Source organism: Danio aesculapii, chromosome 13 (genome assembly GCF_903798145.1).
Source record: "Danio aesculapii chromosome 13, fDanAes4.1, whole genome shotgun sequence".
NCBI classification, from domain to species: domain Eukaryota; kingdom Metazoa; phylum Chordata; class Actinopteri; order Cypriniformes; family Danionidae; genus Danio; species Danio aesculapii.
Window position 1 is genome coordinate 48,042,383 of NC_079447.1, and position 19,747 is coordinate 48,062,129.

Below are 19,747 nucleotides of genomic sequence, written 5' to 3' on the forward strand. Positions count from 1 at the left end.
ACTCAAAGCGTTTTACACATTTTGGGGGGGGTGGGAATCTCTTCATCGACCACCAGTGTGAAGCATTCACCATGGATGACGCGATGGCAGCCATATTGCGCCAGACAGCACACCACACACCATCTGATTGGTAGAGAGGAGACAGAGTGATGAAGCTAGTTATGATATGGAGATGGTTAGGAGGCCATGATGGACAGAGGCCAGTAGGCAAATTTGCCCAGTCCGGATTTTTAATGACCACAGAGAGTCAGGACCTCAGTTTAACGTCTCATCTGAAAGACGGCACTCACTGAGCAGTATAGAGTCCCCATCAATATACAGAGGCATTAGATCCACACAGACCACAGATTGAGCACTCCCTACTGGTCTCACTAACACCACTTCCAGCAGCATGTGGACTCTCATCCAAGTACTAACCAGGTGCAGCCCTGCTTGCTTCAGTGGGCGATCATGTGAAAGTTGCAGAGAGCTAGCTGCCGGAGAAAGGTGACAACACAGTTGGGTTTCATAGGCTTGGTGTGTCCTGGCCTTAAAGGTACAGTATTTTTCTGTATGCAAGCCAGTGCTGACAGCGGCGAGGAAAAAACCAATTGGCGAAAGTGAAGAATTTAAAAACCTTGAGAGAAACCGGCCTCAGTTGGGCACGACCATTTCTCCTATGGCCAAACGTCTTGTGCAGAGCTGCAGTCTAGGTGCTGGAGAAGCTGGACGTCAGCGAGACTCGTCTGTCCCGGGAGCGTCACAGGAATCACAGAGTCTTATGCTCTCCACTCCTCCATGACCACCACAGCAGCTGCTCAGGATACGGCCTGGTCCAGGATTATGGAAAGCTTGGGATCATCTCGTCGCTGGTCTTGGATCGCATAACTGGCACTGCATAGTCTCTGGGGGCCTCGGGATGAGTATCCCCAGGTGGAAATAGAGAATAAAGAGAATAATTAGCGCAGCTGCTGTTCATAGTGTATATAAACGAGATGCGTGGAGCACATTCATGTATCATTCCGTTATGTGATGCATTGAGTGTATGCTTTACTAAAAAGATAGGTCTTTAATCTTGTTTTGAACTGCGAGAGTGTGTCTGAGCCTCGGACATTATAAGGAAGGCTATTCCAGAGTTTAGGAGCCATAACTGAAAAGGCTCGACTCCCTTTACTTAACTTTGCTGTTATAGATACTACCAGAAGCCCTGAGTTTTGAGGTCTTAAAGAGCGAGTTGGATTGTAGCGAGACAGAAGGTTGGTTATATAAACAGCAGCTAGATTATTTAAAGCTTTATTGGTAAGAAGCAATATTTTAAAATCAATACGAAATTTAACAGGCAGCCAGTGTAAGGAAGATAAAATTGGGGTGATAATTATATGATGGAGGACAATTTTAATGCAACAGACATTTGCCAGAACTCCATCTCAAAACTGGCCTTTAAATGGGTGATGTATGAATACGTGCTGTGCACTTCTTTTCTTGTCTTCTACTGTTTGTGCATTATTTGCCTTGCATCTTTCATAAAGTTAGTTGGGAGTAATATGCAAACACCCTCTTACACAGCTATTACTGTAACATTAAAGCACCTTGTGTTAATCCAGTCACACATTACTTTAATTAAGGTAACTGGGAAAGGAAGACCACTAGCCCACTCAGAGGCTCCCAGTAAACCATTTCAAACTGCTAGCGGTCTGACATTCTCCAGACCTTTGACTTCCTTCATCACATAATTAGGAAAATTGCTTTTTGCAGACCTAAATTAGTAATGGTTCTCTTTTTCCCATCGTCTGACAAGAGTAAACTACAATAAGATGTTACCTCTTACCCCACTTACCATCACTACCTCCGAACCATCAACCAATCCAGGCCGATGTGCTCTTTTCATATAATGGCCTAAATAAGCTCAGCCATTGTGTGCTTCATGGCTGCAGGTCTTTGATCAAGCGATGATCATAGCGGAGAGTTCCGCGATTCGGGCAACAGCCGACACACTTGTGGAGATGGTGAGGCGGCCCATTTGAAAATAACCCATCCAACTTTCATCTAACAGGCCTGACACCCACTAAAGCTCCTCGTTCATCTAACAGCTTCCCCCTCCACAAAATTAAATTGGAAGCAGATGGAACGGACCCGCAATGCTTGTCCTGTCAGATTGTCATGGCACATTTGGAGTGATTTCACTGTGGTTCTGGAAGAGGGAGGGGGGTTATATGGAGGGGGGTTGAAGAGAGAAATGTGGAAGCCACTTCTGCCAAGACATCAGTGTATGATCACACAGCTGGCACCAGTCTAGAGAGAGTCTGCATACCACCTTATGGAGGCAGCAGCCGGCGTTCCACCATCACTCTGGAAGGATCTTTGTCATTTCTATCCTCCTAAACCTCAAAACTTCATGTCAGTTCGAATCTCTGCTTAGTTTTTCAGACCCACCCTCGAGGTTTATGTCATTGCATCGAGGGACCACTGGTGCAAAACGTCCAATACTGAGAATAATAGCTCATTCTGACACATCTCAATGCTGATCTCTGGGGATGGAGTGATTTCCATAGTATCCTTCACACTGTTGTCAAATCTACTCTTTATAACAGCCTGCTAGAATCGGAGCAGTCCCAGAGCACTGAGTCTCATCTGCCATTATGCTCACCTATCCCGGAATGCTCTCCATACACTCCGCTCTCTGATGGCCGCATGTTTTAGAGGTTTCATCTCCAGCAGGGTCAGCGGGGTCAAAGAGAGAGGAGGTCTGGAATGTACAGGCCGATGTGATGTGTGCTTTGCCATGGTTGTGTAGTTGACAGGTGGAGTTCTGATGACGGGGTGAGAGAGAGACCAGGACACCTCCACTGACCTTCTGTAGGCCCGACCCCTGCCCCGGCCTTCCCAAAAGGCACCGTAGGGGTCACAGTAGCTGAACCGAGAAGATGTTCCCAGTGGTGAGAAAATGTCTAAATGGATGATGACTGAAATCTGCATACATTTTAATACACTCACACACATACAACTCGTTTGAGTTTAAATGCAATATGGTTCTGTTCTTAAAGATATTCGGTCACCAAACTCTCATTTTAATGCATATAAGTGTTTAATAAAACTGTTTTGTTTAAATGAGCCAACATAAATTTGCTATATTCACTGAGAATTGGATAAAAATATTAAATTGGCGTTTCTGTGTGGAGTTTGCATGTTCTCCCTGCGTTCGTGTGGGTTTCCTCCGGGTGCTCCTGTTTCCCCCACAGTCCAAAGGCATGCGGTACAGGTGAATTGGGTAGGCTAAATTGTCCGTAGTGTATGAGTGCGGTTAAGTGTGTATGGATGTTTCCTAGAGATGCAGCTGGAAGGACATCTGCTGCATAAAACATGTGCTGGATAAGTTGGTGGTTCATTCTGCTGTGGCTAACCCGGATTATTAAAGGGACTAAGCCGAAAAGAAAATGAATGAATGAATGAATCTGGAATGCACCGATGTATTGACCATTGATATTTATGGGCGAATATTTGACTAATGTTGACGCAATGGCACAGTGGGTAGCACATTCGCCTCACAGCAAGAAGGTCGCTGGTTCGAGCCTCGCCTGGGTCAGTTGGCGTTTCTGTGTGGAGTTTGCATGGTCTCTCCGTGTTCATGTGGGTTTCCTCTGGGTGCTCCGGTTTCCCCCACAAGTCCAAGGACATGTGGTATAGGTGAATTAGGTAGGCTGTCCGTAGTGTATGAGTGTGTATGGATGCTTCCCAGTGATGGGTTGTGGCTGGAAGTGCATCAGCTGTGTAAAACATGTGCTGGATAAGTTGGTGGTTCATTCGGCTGTGGTGTCCCCTGATTAATAAAGGGACTAAACTGAAAAGAAAATGAATGAATGAATGAATGAATATATATTTGACTAATTTATCTGCAATAATATTTTTAAAAATTCATGGTTCATGATTTATTGATATGTAAGAGTCTAAATTATCATATGCATTTGTTTATATGGCCTTTTTCACCAAAGAAGGCTCACACAAATTATAAAGGCAAATACTGATTAGATCAGGGCCTGGTGTGCTGACTTTAGGGGTTTTACGATGTGGTCACATGTTGATTGGTCAGTTTGAATGTCTCAGTATTTGGGCTTTGGTCACATGGTCAAGAAAGATACAAAATAGGTGGTAAACTTTGCTCTGCCTCTTTTCCTGGCCTGGCTTTCCCTGGTCTGCTTCTCTCCTGCTCTGCTCCCCTCCTGCTCTGGAGGCTATCTTCTCTGGCTCTTCTGCTCTCAGGCTTTTTGAGGCCTAATTACTCTCTTTGTCTCTCGCTCCCCCTGTCTCTCCTTCTACCTCTGGTAACTTTAATTTCACATTTAAGCTTGGTACAATTTATATCACATGTTTTTATCATTTCATATTTTATCATTTTATGCAGTTATTCTGTAATTAATTCAGTTGTAACCATAGAGAATTATTGTCATTAAATCATTTCATTTTCAAGTATTTGTGAATTACTTTTGATTTAACATCAACACATAATTGCTCCATATTGCAATACAATACAATCACATAATATCAACACTCTCCCACATTTATAGCTATTAATACTGCCCTTATTTCTGTTTTTGGTATAAGATTGCAGAAGAATGGTTTGACTAGAATGTACAGTTTTTACCATCAATACTGATAACTTTTTAGTCATTCGGCAGAACTACAGTTCGAACCGCTGTGGTTAAAACCCATTCTTACAGATAACATTAACTTAATGCCCTGCACACTGTACAAATACTGTACAAAATCTCAGATGTGCATTGGGAAAGCAATTGGTTTGTACCATTATCCAGCGCAAACACAACCATTGTTTAGTTTGGACGAAAACATGTTGATCAATCGAAGTCAAATTTATCCCTAACATACAACAAAATCACAGTTTTTTGTTCAGTTTATTAAATATGTTCTATTTAGATCAAAGGTTAGTTTAAAGTTACTGTTGTTACTGTTAACTTGAATACAAAAAAAAAACACATTTGAAGATTGTCAATTTTTTTTTTCTTTGTGTCTTTTTTAAGATGTTGGACAGTTGAATGTTAAATAGATCCAATCCATATTTAGTCTAATTAATTGAATGGAGGAAAAACTAAACTGTATTGTATAAAATTGGCCAATATCAAATATTACTCAGTCGATAACTTTGTTAAAATCCTTCATTCATTCATTTTGCTTCGAATCAGTCTCTATTTCAGAGGTCACCAAAGCAGAATGAACTGCCAATTATTCCAGCATATGTTTTACGCAGTGGATGCCCTTCCAGCCGCAACGCAGTACTGGGAAACACACATAATTTGTCTAAAAATATAAACAGCCAATTTTGTTTATTAACTAGATAACTAGTTAACTAGAGCACCCAGAGGAAACCCACGCCAACACGAGGAGAACATGCAGAACTCCACACAGAAATGCCAACTGGCCTAGCCAGGACTCAAACCAGCAACCTTCTTGCTGTGAGGTGACAGTGCTAACCACTGAGCTACCATGTCACCCCTTGTTAAAATCAGTATCGGCCAAAATAATATTTTTAAATTTTATCTGCGTGTCTCTAATTTTAATGTAATGCTTTGTTATCCTTTTTTTGAATGCTTGGCAGTATAAATCCCCACACAGTTTTGTAGTTTGGGAAACAGAAGCCTCGGCATTCTGTCTTACATCTTTAGCATTTTACAGAAGACAGAAAATAACACTTGGAATGTCATGAAAATGATCAATCTTTCATATTTAGGCTATTCCTTCAGTTTTTTGTCCGTTCAAGCGTAATCTGTTTTGGATCTCCATCACAGAAAGTAGACAATTCCAAACAGGAGCTGGAGATTGCAACAGATTTCCAAGGAAGAAAGTGTAAACTGTGAAGAAAGAAAAAAAAGCAAGAACAAGTAAGTTTTGTAGAAAGGGATTTGAAAGAGAACAGCAAAGCAACGCTCCCCATAGGATATAATGCAAGCAATTTCCTGTGAACATGCAGTACGTGTGATAACATCTCCTCCTTCCACGTTAACAGGTAATGAGTCCCCTGACATTCTAGGGTTCGGTCTTGAGTGCTTTCACCACATGGCAGAGGTCTCACGCTGTGCCACAGAACCACGCTAGAAGTTTGATTCCAGTCGGTAATATTATTTCCGCAGGTGCCATTAAGCTCTAATAATTGGCAGAATCATTAACATATCATTAACACGTAAAGCTTGGACTTATATTTGAACCATTTAATGAGGCTATCCTTCAACATTAATAGATTTGTTATCATTAGTAATGACTTTGATGTCATTTTGCCGTTCCCTTAGGTCGAAGTGGTGCGAGAGCCACTTTGCATAATGTAGGTATCAGACTGTGCCCTGTGTGAACGTGAGGTCCTCTAGCTGTCCCCGGCCACATAATGAATGGTTTCCTTCCAGGGAGTGAGCTTGGATTGGGATAGAGGGCCAAAAGCCAGGGATGGCACACACATCACCGCAGATCCACAGATCCAACGGCCTGGTCTCGTCCTCACAAAACACCTGTCTATCCCTCAGCTAGGCCAGCAAACCCCTACTTACGCTTCAGTCCTTTAACCACATCCATCAGTCCTCTGTCGGAGATCCGGCTATGGGCCAAAATCTGCTGGCAGGTCTAGCGCTCTGCTCCCCCGGACCCCAGTTCTGCTGCTCTCCACGCCAGAGCTTTTAATGGCACTCAAGTGCAACTCGGAAAGATATGAAGCTGAAAAGCCGATGGATCATTCAATGAAGCATTGAATGACAGGGCTGATGTCATTTCGCGCATGTTTCGGAGAATTTTAGTGTGTCAGATTTGCAATACTGGAAAAAACTAAATGGAATTAAATGAAGGATCTAATTTACAGCAAGCGTTACATTCTGACACACACATTACTCCAATGTTCAGGTTGACCGCATTCAGGCCTCTTCAAACAAAGCAATGCATGAAGGAAAGTCTTTATGGTGGTTTTTTAACAATATTAACACCAAGCATGGTTCCATTTATCTACGTATTAAGATACAATTCATGCCACAAAATGTCACCCATCTCATTTAACCCTAACCCATAACCTTATCCTAACACTCCACTTGAAACATTTAAAATAATATCAAAAAGGGACGTTTTACGAGTCCCCTAGAGTTGATTATTATCATTTTTTTAATCAATTTAGACAATCTGTGAGTCTGGCGGGAGCACTTTTAGCTTAGCTAAGCATAATACATTGAATCAGATTAGACCATTAGCATTCACTTAGAAATTAAACAAAAATAATAATCTATTTAAAGATTGTCTGTTCTGATATTGTTTACTAAGACTGACAGAATATGAAAAGTTGCCAATTTCTAGGACGAATCTGGGTGAGTTTTTGAGTGAGACGCTAATGGTATAATTCGATTCAATGATCTATGCTAAGCTAAGCTAAAAGTGCTCCTGTCACACCAGGAGAAGATTGAATGGATTCAAAAATGGTACAACTCAACTCTTAAACTCTACGGGACTTGTAAAATGAGCCTAATCCCCAAAAAAAGTGAAGTGTTCGAATGTGGAAGATGACTGATTAAAAACAAGGATCTTCTACACCAGGGGTGTCCAAACTCGGTCCTGGAGGGCCGGTGTCCTGCAGATTTTAGCTCCAACTTGCCTCAACACACCTGCACGGATGTTTCTAGAAAGCCTAGTAAGAGCTTGATTAGCTAGCCCAGGTGTGTCTGATTGGGGTTGGAACTAAACTTTGCAGGACACCGGCCCTCCAGGACCGAGCTTGGACATGCCTGTTCTACACCATGGCTGGAAATAGTTAGCATTTTAGCATTTCGCTCAAAACTGTCAAAAAAGAAAAAGAAAAGATCTATTTAAAGCTTGTATGTTCTGTGGATACCTTGTGTATGTACTAAGACAGCCAGAAAATGAAGCGTTGCAACTGTAACTGTACTCTCATTTCAGCAAATCTGCTTTATATCATTGCGCCTGCTGCAACCATGTTACGGCAACAAAATTCCTTGATTATTACGTCAGAATGATCCTAGCCATATCAGCCTAGAAAATAGCATTTTTTGTTGTTGTTTTTAATAAATGATGTAACTACAGAAGAGTCAAGCTTTAAATAGGACAATTATTGAAACTCAATGGTAACTTTTGAGCGAGATGCTAATGGTCTAATCCGATCCAATTATCTATGCTAAGCTAAGCTGGATTAAAAAATGGCACAGCTGAACGTTTTAACTCTACGGGACTTGTGTAATAAGCCTATTTTCCAAAAAAGTGTATTGATTGTGAGAGGAATATGACTGATTCAGTTTCTTGATTATTACTTCATAATGACAGTATAGTTCCCAGCCATATCAGCCTAGAAATTAGCAACATTAATTCACAATGTAACTACAGAAGAGCCCAGCTTTAAATAGGATAATTTGTTTTCATTTTTGAGCGAGATGCTAATGGTCTACCCAGATTCAATGATCTATGCTAAGCTAAGCTAAGCTAAACGTGCTCCTGCCAGACCTGGAGAATGACTGAATGGATTCAAAAATGGTACAATTGAACTGTTTAACACTACTGGACTTGTAAAATGAGCCTATTTCCAAAATAAAGTGGAGTGTTCAAAAATGGAAGATGACTGATTGAAAACAAGAATCTGTTGCACCATGGCTGGAAATAGTTTGAATTTAAGCATTTCGCTCAAAACTGTCAAAAAATACAAATAAAAAACTTATTTAAAGCTTGTCTGTTCTGTAGATACATTGTGTATGTACTAAGACCAACAGAACATGAAATGTTGCTATGATGATATTGGAACTGTACTCTCATTTCAGCAAATCTGCTTAATATCATTGCGCCTGCTGCAGCCATGGTACGGCAACAAAGTTCCTTGATTATTACCCCATATTGACAGTATAGTTCTCAGCCATATCAGTCTAGAAAATAGCATCATTGATTCACAATGTACCTACAGAAGAGTCAAGTTTTAAGTAGGACAATTATGGAAACTCTTTGGTCATTGTTGAGTAAGATGCTAATGGTCTAATCCGATTCAGTGATCTATGCTAAGCTAAGCTAAAAGTGCTCCCGACATAACTGGAGAATGACTGAATGGATTGAAAAATGGTTCAGCTCAACTGTTTAACTTTTATGGTACTTAAAATGAGCATATTTTACAAAAAAAGAGGAATGTTCGAAAATAGACAATGACTGATTGAAAAGACGGATCTCTTACACCATGGCTGAAAATAGTTAGGATTTCAGCATTTTGCTCAAAATTGTCAAAAAAAGAAAAAAAAGATCTATGTCAAGCTTGCCTGTTCAGTGGATACAATGTGTTTGTACTAAGCCGGGCAAAAAATTTAAAGTTGTTAGGTTGATATGGCTCAGAACTATTCTCTCATTTCAATCTGTTTAATATCATCGGCCTGCTGCAGCCATGGTACGACAACAACGTTCCTTGATATTACACCATAATGACAGTATAGTTCCCAGCCATATCAGCCTAGAACTTAGCTATATTAATTCACAATGTAACTACAGAAGAGTCAAGCTTTAAATAGAACAATTATGGAAACTCTTTTGTATTTTTTGAGTGAGATGCTAATGGTCTAATCTAATTTAATGATCTATGCTAAGCTAAGCTAAAAGTGTTCTCCGCCAGACTTGGAGAATGACTGAATGTATTCAAAAATAGTACAGCTCAACTTTCAAACACCGCAAAAGTGGTGTTTTAATTTGGACGATGACTGATTAAAAACGAGAATCTGTTGCACCATGGTTGGAATTAGCTTGCATTTCAGTAGTGAAGGCAGAGCGATCCTTTGATTAGGCTCTGAGAAGACCTCTTGGATCACGCATGAATGCACAGAGACATTTCTGGAAGCGAGGCCCTGTCATTTTTTTTCTTTTTCCTCTGATGTGAAAAACAGGTAGGTGTTTCCCCCCCCCCCCTCGCCTCCTCTACTCTGACGGCACAGTGATAGATTATATCTCAGTGCTTAGAAACACATTGTTTTCTTTAGCACAGCAGGGTATTCTATTTGCTGGGTCTCCCCGTGAAATATTATGCATATCTATCATTGGCTAGATTCCATTTGCTATGCAATTCCAAAAGGGAGCATTTGTAGGAGATTGCAGCTTTTCCTTGACTCTCAGCAGTGCACAAATGAATACAAGGCGAAACCTGGGCAGTTGACGTTAAATGGTGGTAGCAGAGGGATGAGCGATTGGAAAATGTGTGCTCGAAGGAACGCTGAAGGAACAGAGGTGCATTTGCTATATTGCTTCAGAGGCCACACACACTTCAGTATTTCAGAGATTCATGTTCACTGACAAAAACTGTTACAGGTCACAACATCCAAGCTGCAGCTAAAAGTGCAAGGCCTTACGAAGCTTCATGTAAAAAGCCGTATTTGTCTTTGATATGATTGTGGTGGTTGTACTCTGGCATTCCATCCAAAGGAGTTGACGTGTTTCATATTTGTATACAAACTGAAATGTAGGGGGTGGTTCATTCTGCTGTGGCTGTCACTGATTGGCCAGGCTCTTCCACCAGTATCACGCAACGAGCATCTTCACCTGAGTATTAACCACGCACAGCTGCACCCAATCACTAAGACTCACTATATAAGCACACACCTCACCTCACTCATTGTCCGGTCTCGTTCCTACGAAGCGGACTCTTAGTGAACACCTCCTGGTAATCACAATCCTTCAATCTCAGCAATTGTACTTACCTAAACTCTGTTTCTTCCAGTCTGTCCAGTGTTCCCGGTGTCCCGTCAGCTTTGTGTGTATCGTCAGTCTGTCTTCCCCGCAAGCCCTCTGGTGTGTGCATTCGGTCTTCCTCAGTGTCTGTCGTCCAACCTGCCACAAAGGATCATCAGATCAACTAAACTCCATTCACTTCTCCTAAGTTATCCTTGTGTGCTCCACTGTTGGAAATAAACATCGTTAATAACTTAATCACCCTGTTTGTCCGTCTGCTTCCCTAACAGTGGCGAGCCCTGATTAATAAAGGGACTAAGCAGAAAAGAAAATGAATGAATGAAATGTAGGGGAAGAAATATATTTTAATTTTATTAAAAGAAAAGAAAATATTGTTAATTATCTTGCTTAGATCTAAAAATTCAAATAGTACTTGCTATTTTAAAATAGGGATGACACGGTGGCTCAGTGGTTAGCACTGTCACCTCACAGCAAGAAGGTCACTGGTTCGAGTCCCAGCTGGACCAGGAGGCATTTCTGTGTGGAGTTTGCATGTCCCTGCGTTTGTGTGGGTGCTCCGAACACAGTCCAAACCCATGCGCTAAAGGTAAATTAGTTCACTAAATTGGCCGTAGTGTATAAGTCTGCATGTGAATGAGTGCGTATGGGTGTTTCCCAGTATTGGGTTGCAGCTGGAAGTGCATCCGCTGTGTAAAAAATATAGTTAGAATAGTTGGCGGTTCATTCCGCTGTGGCGACCCCTGATAAATAAGGGACTAAGCTGAAGGAATATGAATGAATGTTTTGAAATGGGTTTCCCAATAACTCAACAATTTTTTTCACCTACCAGAGAAATACATACTAATATTTAACACTTTAACATAAAATATACAAATAAAATTAATTAATTCTGCTACTAACACAAACAAACAAACAAATAAGTAAATACACTCATTTTTTTTAAACACACTGAAAATTACTAATGACATTAATTCAAAACGTGAAATAAAAATTAGGGATGGGCAATTTACACTAATGTTACATTCTAATTTGCATCCACACCACTCACACACTGGAACAACACTCACAACAGTGGAAATGCTGATGTGTTAATGTCAAGGAATCTGAGACGTTTGGGCCGAGGATATAAGACTGATCCAGCTTGATCTCATGGGGACATATAACTATTTTACGTTTTGTCAAATTAGTGGCTAATTCATACAAGTTCATTCGTATGAAAATGTACGTATTTTAAAATGGAGGCATGGCACCAAAATCCACCCATAAACCTACCGCCATTGAAGGATGAGTAAATCGTACTAAAATGTACAATTGAGATGACAAAAATTTATACTAATCAGCCAAATCAGAAAGTTTCAAATTTGTGTAAGATTTGTATAGCGTTCGCTGATCCGACAAGAGAAATTGTCCATGTATTGTCCAAGTAAACAGTGTTTATTCATTGTATGGATTCATTGTGGATTTTCTTTATTTATATGACCACAAAACAATATGGTGAAATCTGTATAGAATTTTATTTATCGAGAAATTAATGACGATTAAATATTCAAATATCTGTGCACACCCCTAATATATATATATATATATAATTTTTTTTTTTTTATTCGACCACTCTGTGATTCTCCATTATATTTTGATCATGTAATTTACGTGATTTTATTAGGTTTTATTTTCTTCATTTATGTCCACTAAACAATACAGCGAAATTTGAATAGCATTTTTATTCAGCAAACAATTACTCCAGATTGGATATTTGAATGTTCAAATATTTGTGCACATCCCTAATAAAAATGTTAGAGAGGAAAAAATAAATAAAAGTTGACAAAAAAAAAAAAAAAAAAAATATATATATATATATATATATATATATATATATATATATATATATATATATATATATATATATATATATGTGTGTGTGTGTGTGTGTAATAAGCTATTTTTTTCCAGAAATGTTTGTTTATTTTTAGACAACACATTTACTGAGAGATGCCTCAATATTGTATTTAAATTCAGTCACTCTGTGATTCTCATTCATTCATTCATTCATTCATTCATTTTCTTTTCAGCTTAGTCCCTTTATTAATTCGGGGTCGCCACAGCGGAATGAACCGGCAACTTATCCAGCACATGTTTTACGCAGCGGATGCACTTCCAGCTGCAACCCATCTCTGGGAAACATCTATACACACTTATTCACACAAACTCCACACAGAATCGCCAACTGACCCAGCCTAGGCTTGAACCAGCGACCTTCTTGCTGTAAGGTGATAGCACTACCTACTGCGCCACTGCGTCATCCGTCTGTGATTCTTTACATCACATTGTTTGCGTGATCAGGTTTTCATTTCTTTATTTACAGCCATCAAACAATGCACTGAAATTCAAAAGCATTTCTAGTCATCAAATAATTACTGCAGATCACATTTCCGAATCTTCAACAATCTGTGAGCACCCTTAATAAAAATGTAGCTAGAGAAATAAAATATCAGACATCTTTATATTATTATTTTTTGACAGCACATTTACAGTAAACATCCCTTAATGTGCATTTCTTAGGCTACTTTGGCTGTAATCGTGACTTTTACATCTATTCTAAAAATCTAGAGTGACCCTCCAAGCACAGTAATCATATCCTCCTGATCCGAGCCGTGTCTGTATCACAATGAAAGATTTCAAAAGCAATGCCTACAAGTGTTAAGAAAAACCACCGGGAAACCCACCAAGCCATTTGTGTCTGGCCTGAGTTTGAAAAAATACATGTATGTCTGACACCCGCTCCTCTGCGCGCCTGGCTGGAGCCAGCGTGCCGTCACAGGGGATGTTCTCCGCTCTCCAGCCGACCGGCCCTATGAAAGAGAGCCTTGTAGCACTGGGATCATTCCAGCCCTTGGGAGACGCTTGCCGGAGCACAAGATGGCTGCTGCTTAGGGGCTGGGAATGATCGAAAGCCTTTCAAATCCTCACTGCATCTGAGAAACGCCTCCGGACGTGTGGAGATAAAAATGAGCTTGTTCTTCAAAAAATGTGTTTTTAAGAGAGGCTTTTGTAAGCCCGGGCAGCCCCTTCAGTCAATTAGCGTTAGCGCAAATGTTGTGAGCGAATGTTTATTTGTTTTGTTACATAGGAAACCACCGTCATTCAGGGGCAACAAGGGCACTTGCTGGCACAGTCATCAGATGGAGGATTTCCAAGAGGGGACGATAATCGATCTAAATCCTCCTTTTCTGATCTTAAACAGTCAGTAAATAAGTTATGCCATAAGCACTTTGTGGGCGCCTTGTTTGAGTCGAACGAAACCGTTTGAAAGGGCCGTTCTTTATGTATCTCTAGAGGAGCCCAACACATATACACTCATTTTAACTAGCTTTACATGAATTTCTCTTCGGAGGAGATGGGGTGAAGGTATTTCAAAACAGTACAGTTGACAGGCCTGCGATGAGGAGTGTGTCGAAATAAATTGAAAATGATCTGCAATGCAAACAGGATCAACGACTTTAGCTTCGTCTTTTTTTTTTTTTTTTGTCGACTGCATTTAGACCTGTGCTTTGCATCTTGGATTTGTGTGACTATTTGCAAAATAGTCAAGCTAGTAGAATGTTTTATTGCTCCGTGGTTGCCTGATGTTTTATTTAAATGTCTCATTTGATAAAAATATCTACCTAAATTCTTAAAATATCGCTGCAAAAAAAACCTGATATACTCAAAAAATTAAGTTTGATGTTTGTTCAAACTACTTATTTTAAATAAGCTGATAACATAACGCTATCTTGAGGAGTTTTGGGGGACAATTTAATAGTTTTATTAAATTTTATTCAATCCACTTAAATTTGTTAAAAAAAAAAACATTAACTTAATTCTTTCGCATTGTCCCAACAAATATTGCAAAAAATTTGGACAGTGTACACTTAAAAACTTTCGTTTCTGCTCATTCAAACTGCTTATTTAAAATAAGCTGAAAAATAGTATTTTTTTGGGACAACTTAATTGTTTTACGTTCAATCCACTTAAATTTTTAAAACTAATAGATTCACTTAATTATTTCACGTTGTCGCAACACAAATCAGAAATTTTTTTGATAGTGTACTCATTTTTTTATGTTCGTTCAGCCTACTTATATAAAATAAGCTTAAACAATACACTATTCTTGAGGATTTTTTAGGACAACTTAATTGTTTTATGTTCAATGTACGCAAAACAATCCCTTTAGCTTAATCAATTTGTGTTGGGACAATGTGAAGGAATTGTGTGGAACCCAGCATTTTTGACAGTGTATGACAAAACTTCATGACGACAAATGTTTGTATGTTACTTTAACATTTTAATAAGTTTAACAGGTTTCAATTGCAGTTTAACTTACACTAAAATTGTTTGTTTGTTCAATGTTGTTGTTTATATTACTTTTAATATATATATATATATATATATATATATATATATATATATATATATATATATATATATATATATATATATATATATATAAATATTTTATTATTGTTAACAAAGCATACAGGCTGAAAAAAATCTACATAATGACATATCAATTCAACTACCTCCATTCCCCATCCCCTGCAGTCTCTTTAAACTGGGGTATCCACTAACCAGTATTTAACAGAAAAAAAGTATCAAGAATGAGATACCATTACACAAAATAAGACAATCATTCTGGATCCTGATCATTGCTTTGTGCAGTAAACACAGAGATTTTGTCAGCAGCTGAAGTCCATATCTTTAATGTACACAATTGTACCAAGTTCACTCGAGTTGTGGATAATTATAATGTCATGAAGTTGTTTGCAGAAGTTAAGCCAGCCAGCCAAAACAGCTTTTTGTAGCTTGGTAAGATTCAACGTAGAATTATCACTTAGTAATAGTATGAAAGGATTCACCGGTACAGGATATTCAATAATTTTAGGTTCATACTACTTGTTTAAATTGAGTTGCAACAACACAGTTCTTGAGTGTTTTGGGGGACAACTAAATTGTTTTATGTTCAATCCACTTAAATTTGTAAAAACTAATAAATTAACTTTCTTTTTTACATTGTCCCTACACAAATCACAACATTTTTGACAGTGTACACTCAAAAACATATTGTTCATACTCATTTAAACTACACTGAAACAACACTATTCTTGAGGATATTATGGGACAACGTGTACTTTTTTATGCTTGTTCAAACTACTTGGAAAAAAAATAACACTATTCTTTTTGGGACAACTTAATAGTTTTATGTTTAAGTTGTTCCATAATATTTTCAAGAATAGGAGTTTAAACAAGCATTAAAAAATACGTTTTGAGTGTAGATCTTGCAAAATGTTAAGATTTTCGTTGGGACAACATGAAAGAATTAGGTGAATTTATTAGTTTTTACAAATTTAAGTGAATTAAACGTAAAGTTGTAAACGTAAAACAATTAACAAAAAATTCTCAATAAAAGTGTTATTTTTTCCAGCTTATTTTAAATAACCAGTTGTAACAAGCATAATAAAATAAGTTTTGAGTGTAAATCTTGCAAAATGTTGTGATTTGTGTTGGGGCAACATGAAAAAATTAAGTTAATGTATTAGTTTTTACAAATTTAAATGGATTGAATGCAAAACTATTAAATGGTCACAAAAAAAGCTCAAGAAAAGTGTTATTATTTCAGCTTATATTACATAACAAGTTTGAATGTGCATAAAAAAAGGTTTTTGAGTGTACAATGTCTAAAATGGTGTGATTTGTGTTGGGACAACGTGAAAGCTCCAAGTTAGCTTATTAGTATTTACAAATTTTAGTGAATTGAATGTAAAACAACTAAGTTGTGCCAAAAAATCCTTGAGAATAATGTTATTTTTTCAGCTAATTTTAAAAAAGTAGTTTGATTGAGCATAAAAACTACATTTTTGAGTGTACTCTGTCAAAAATGTTGTGATTTGTGTTGGGACAATGTGGAAGAATTAAGTTAATTTATCAGTTTATATAAATTTAAGTTTCATGTTCCCTCCACTTAAATTTGTGAAAATAATTACTTACAAGCTTAATCGATTTATGTTGGGACGACATGAAGGACCAAGAACACAACATTTTTGACAGTGTACGATAAAATTTCATGACAACAAATGTTTTTGTTACTTTGACATATTTAATAACAAGTTAAACACAAGTTAATCAGGTTTCAACTGCATTTTACAAAGTTTAACTTACACTTAAAATGACACTTGTTGTTTGATCAAACTACTTATTTAAATTGAGTTGAAACAACACAACTTTAGATTTTTTTTGGGGGGGGGGTGGACAACTTAATTGTTTGAAGTTCAATCCACTTAAATTTGTAAAATCAAATGAGTTAACTTAATTCCTTCATGTTGTCTAAACACAAATCGATTTTGTGGAACCCAGCATTTTTTACAGTGTAATATATATATATATATATATATATATATATATATATATATATATATATATATATATATAGTAGTCAGTTTGATTGACATAAATTGATATGACTAGAAATTTTTATTTGATTCAACTAAAACATTTAAGAAAGCAACTATATTTTTACCGTGATTTTGGAGAAATAAGATATTTAAATGAGTCACAAACACACGTCAACACGACATATGTCAACGTCTAAGACAATGTCAGAGTTTAACCTCACAGCGTGCTTTCAGATTTCAACCTTGTGATTATTAGGTGTTAATTTAACTAGACACAATCTGTGAATTTGTGAGGAATTGAGAAAAACACATTATTATGATTTTCACAGTGTGTCTGCGAGTCGATGTTGAAAAGCAGGCTCTATTTATGATATTTCTGCATTGGCTCCAGCGTCTGTGTGTGTGTGTGTGTTTGTGTGTGTGTGCGTGTGTGTGTGTGCGTGTGTGGTTATGGGTCTGCTGTTCCTGTGTGAACAGCAGACGAGGGAGCTGAACTTCTGACCCGTCCCTGAGGTGGGGGCCCCGAGGCTCCAGCCGAATCACAGAGCCCATCTACTCCAGCCATCCTTACGAACGGCCCAGCAAACTCTCACACACATGCAATGCTGACTATAAATACATTCTCAATACACACAAAGCCATTTACAGTGTTCATGTATGCTGGAATCAAACTAAACCTATACATTCAAACCAATACATTTTACAAAATGTGTATCAAAATAAGAAGGTTACACTGAGAAAAAAATGATTCATTGGATTTACTACATTTTTTAAGGTAAGTGGTTGCAAACAATTTATATGGGCTAAATTTAAATCAATTTAGTAATGTTCAACTTCATTTGTTTGTTTAAATTAAGCCCATATCAACTGTTTGCAAATTTGACATTAAATATATATATATATATATATATATATATATATATATATATATATATATATATATATATATATATATATATATATATATATATATATTAAATCCAATGAATTATTCTTTTTTTTCAGTGTAAAATATAATAGTCTTACAAAGATTTAAATGTGATCTCATTTCACACTTGTTGTTTAAAGGTAAGGCTCATAATATATACTTTGTAGTATTAATATTGAAAACATAAACATATTTCCAATTATTAAATTATTTTGCTATTTTCTTAATTGTTAATTAAAAAATGGTCATATCACTCAAGTGGTTTAATTCTAAACGATACATTTTCTTATTAAAACTATTGTTTACGCCACACAAATCATGAAATATATATATATATATATATATATATATATATATATATATATATATATATATATATATATATATATATATATATATATATATATATATATATATATATATATATATACAGTTGAAGTCAGAATTATTAGGTCCCCCTTTTTTTTCTTTTTATAAAAATATTTCCCAAATGATGTTTAACAGAGCAAGGAAATTTTCACAGTATGTCTGATAATATTTTTTCTTCTGGAGAAAGTCTTATTTTTTTTATTTCGGCTAAAATAAAAGCAGTTTTAAATTTTTTAAATACCATTTTAAGGACTGAATTATTAGCCCCATTATGCTATATTTTTTTTCGATAGTCTACAGAACCAACCATCTAATTGCCTAATTACCCTAACCTGCCTAGTTAACCTAATTAACCTAGTTAAGTCTTTAAATGTCACTTTAAGCTGTATAGAAGTGTCTTGAAAAATATCTAGTCAAATATTATTTACTGTCATCATGGCAAAGATCAAATAAATCAGTTATTAGAAATGAGTTATTAAAACTATTATGATTAGAAATGTGTTGAAAAAATCTCTCCGTTAAACAGAAATTGGGGGAAAAATAAAAAAGGGGGCTAATAATTCTGATTTCATTTATACATATTTATTGTAGCAGTAATTTGAAAATAAAATAAAATATATGACGAATTTGAAAAAATGATTCAAAGATGATTCATTGAATTTAATATATATGTTTTATAAGTTAAGTGGTTGTAAACAATTTATTTAAGCTGAATCTTAACAAACAAAGTTATTTGAACATGACTAAATTTAATTTGTTTGTTTAAATTTAACACAATTTGTTTGCAACAATTTTGCATGCATCATTTTTTTCAGTGTTGATGCAAAAACCTCTTAATGGTATTTGATATTTTCTTCTAAAATTAGTATTTTTCTCAGACTCCTGTTTGTAGGCTCAGTCATTTCACTGTTATAGTGACAAGTGAGTTCTTTTCGTTGTGTTTAAAGTGCAATAACTGAACGTAAACATAGGAGGCTGAAATAAATGCTCATATTAGGAGAAAATTTCAGACGGTATTTAGAGGTTTTTGCATGTGAACTCTTCATATATATATATATATATATATATATATATATATATATATATATATATATATATATATATATATATATATATATATATATATATGCGATCTCACTTCATTGTTTTATTGGAGTTGATACTCGAATGATCATATACAGCTAACAAATTCAAAGTACAACTTTAAATAAATTATTTGTATATGTAACAAAAGATTGTTAAGCTGTGAAAATGTGATTTAGATTATTTAAATGTTAATAAATGTTTAAAAAATACATAATTTAAAAGGATTTTTGAATTATTCTTCTATAGCATCGCTGATCAACAT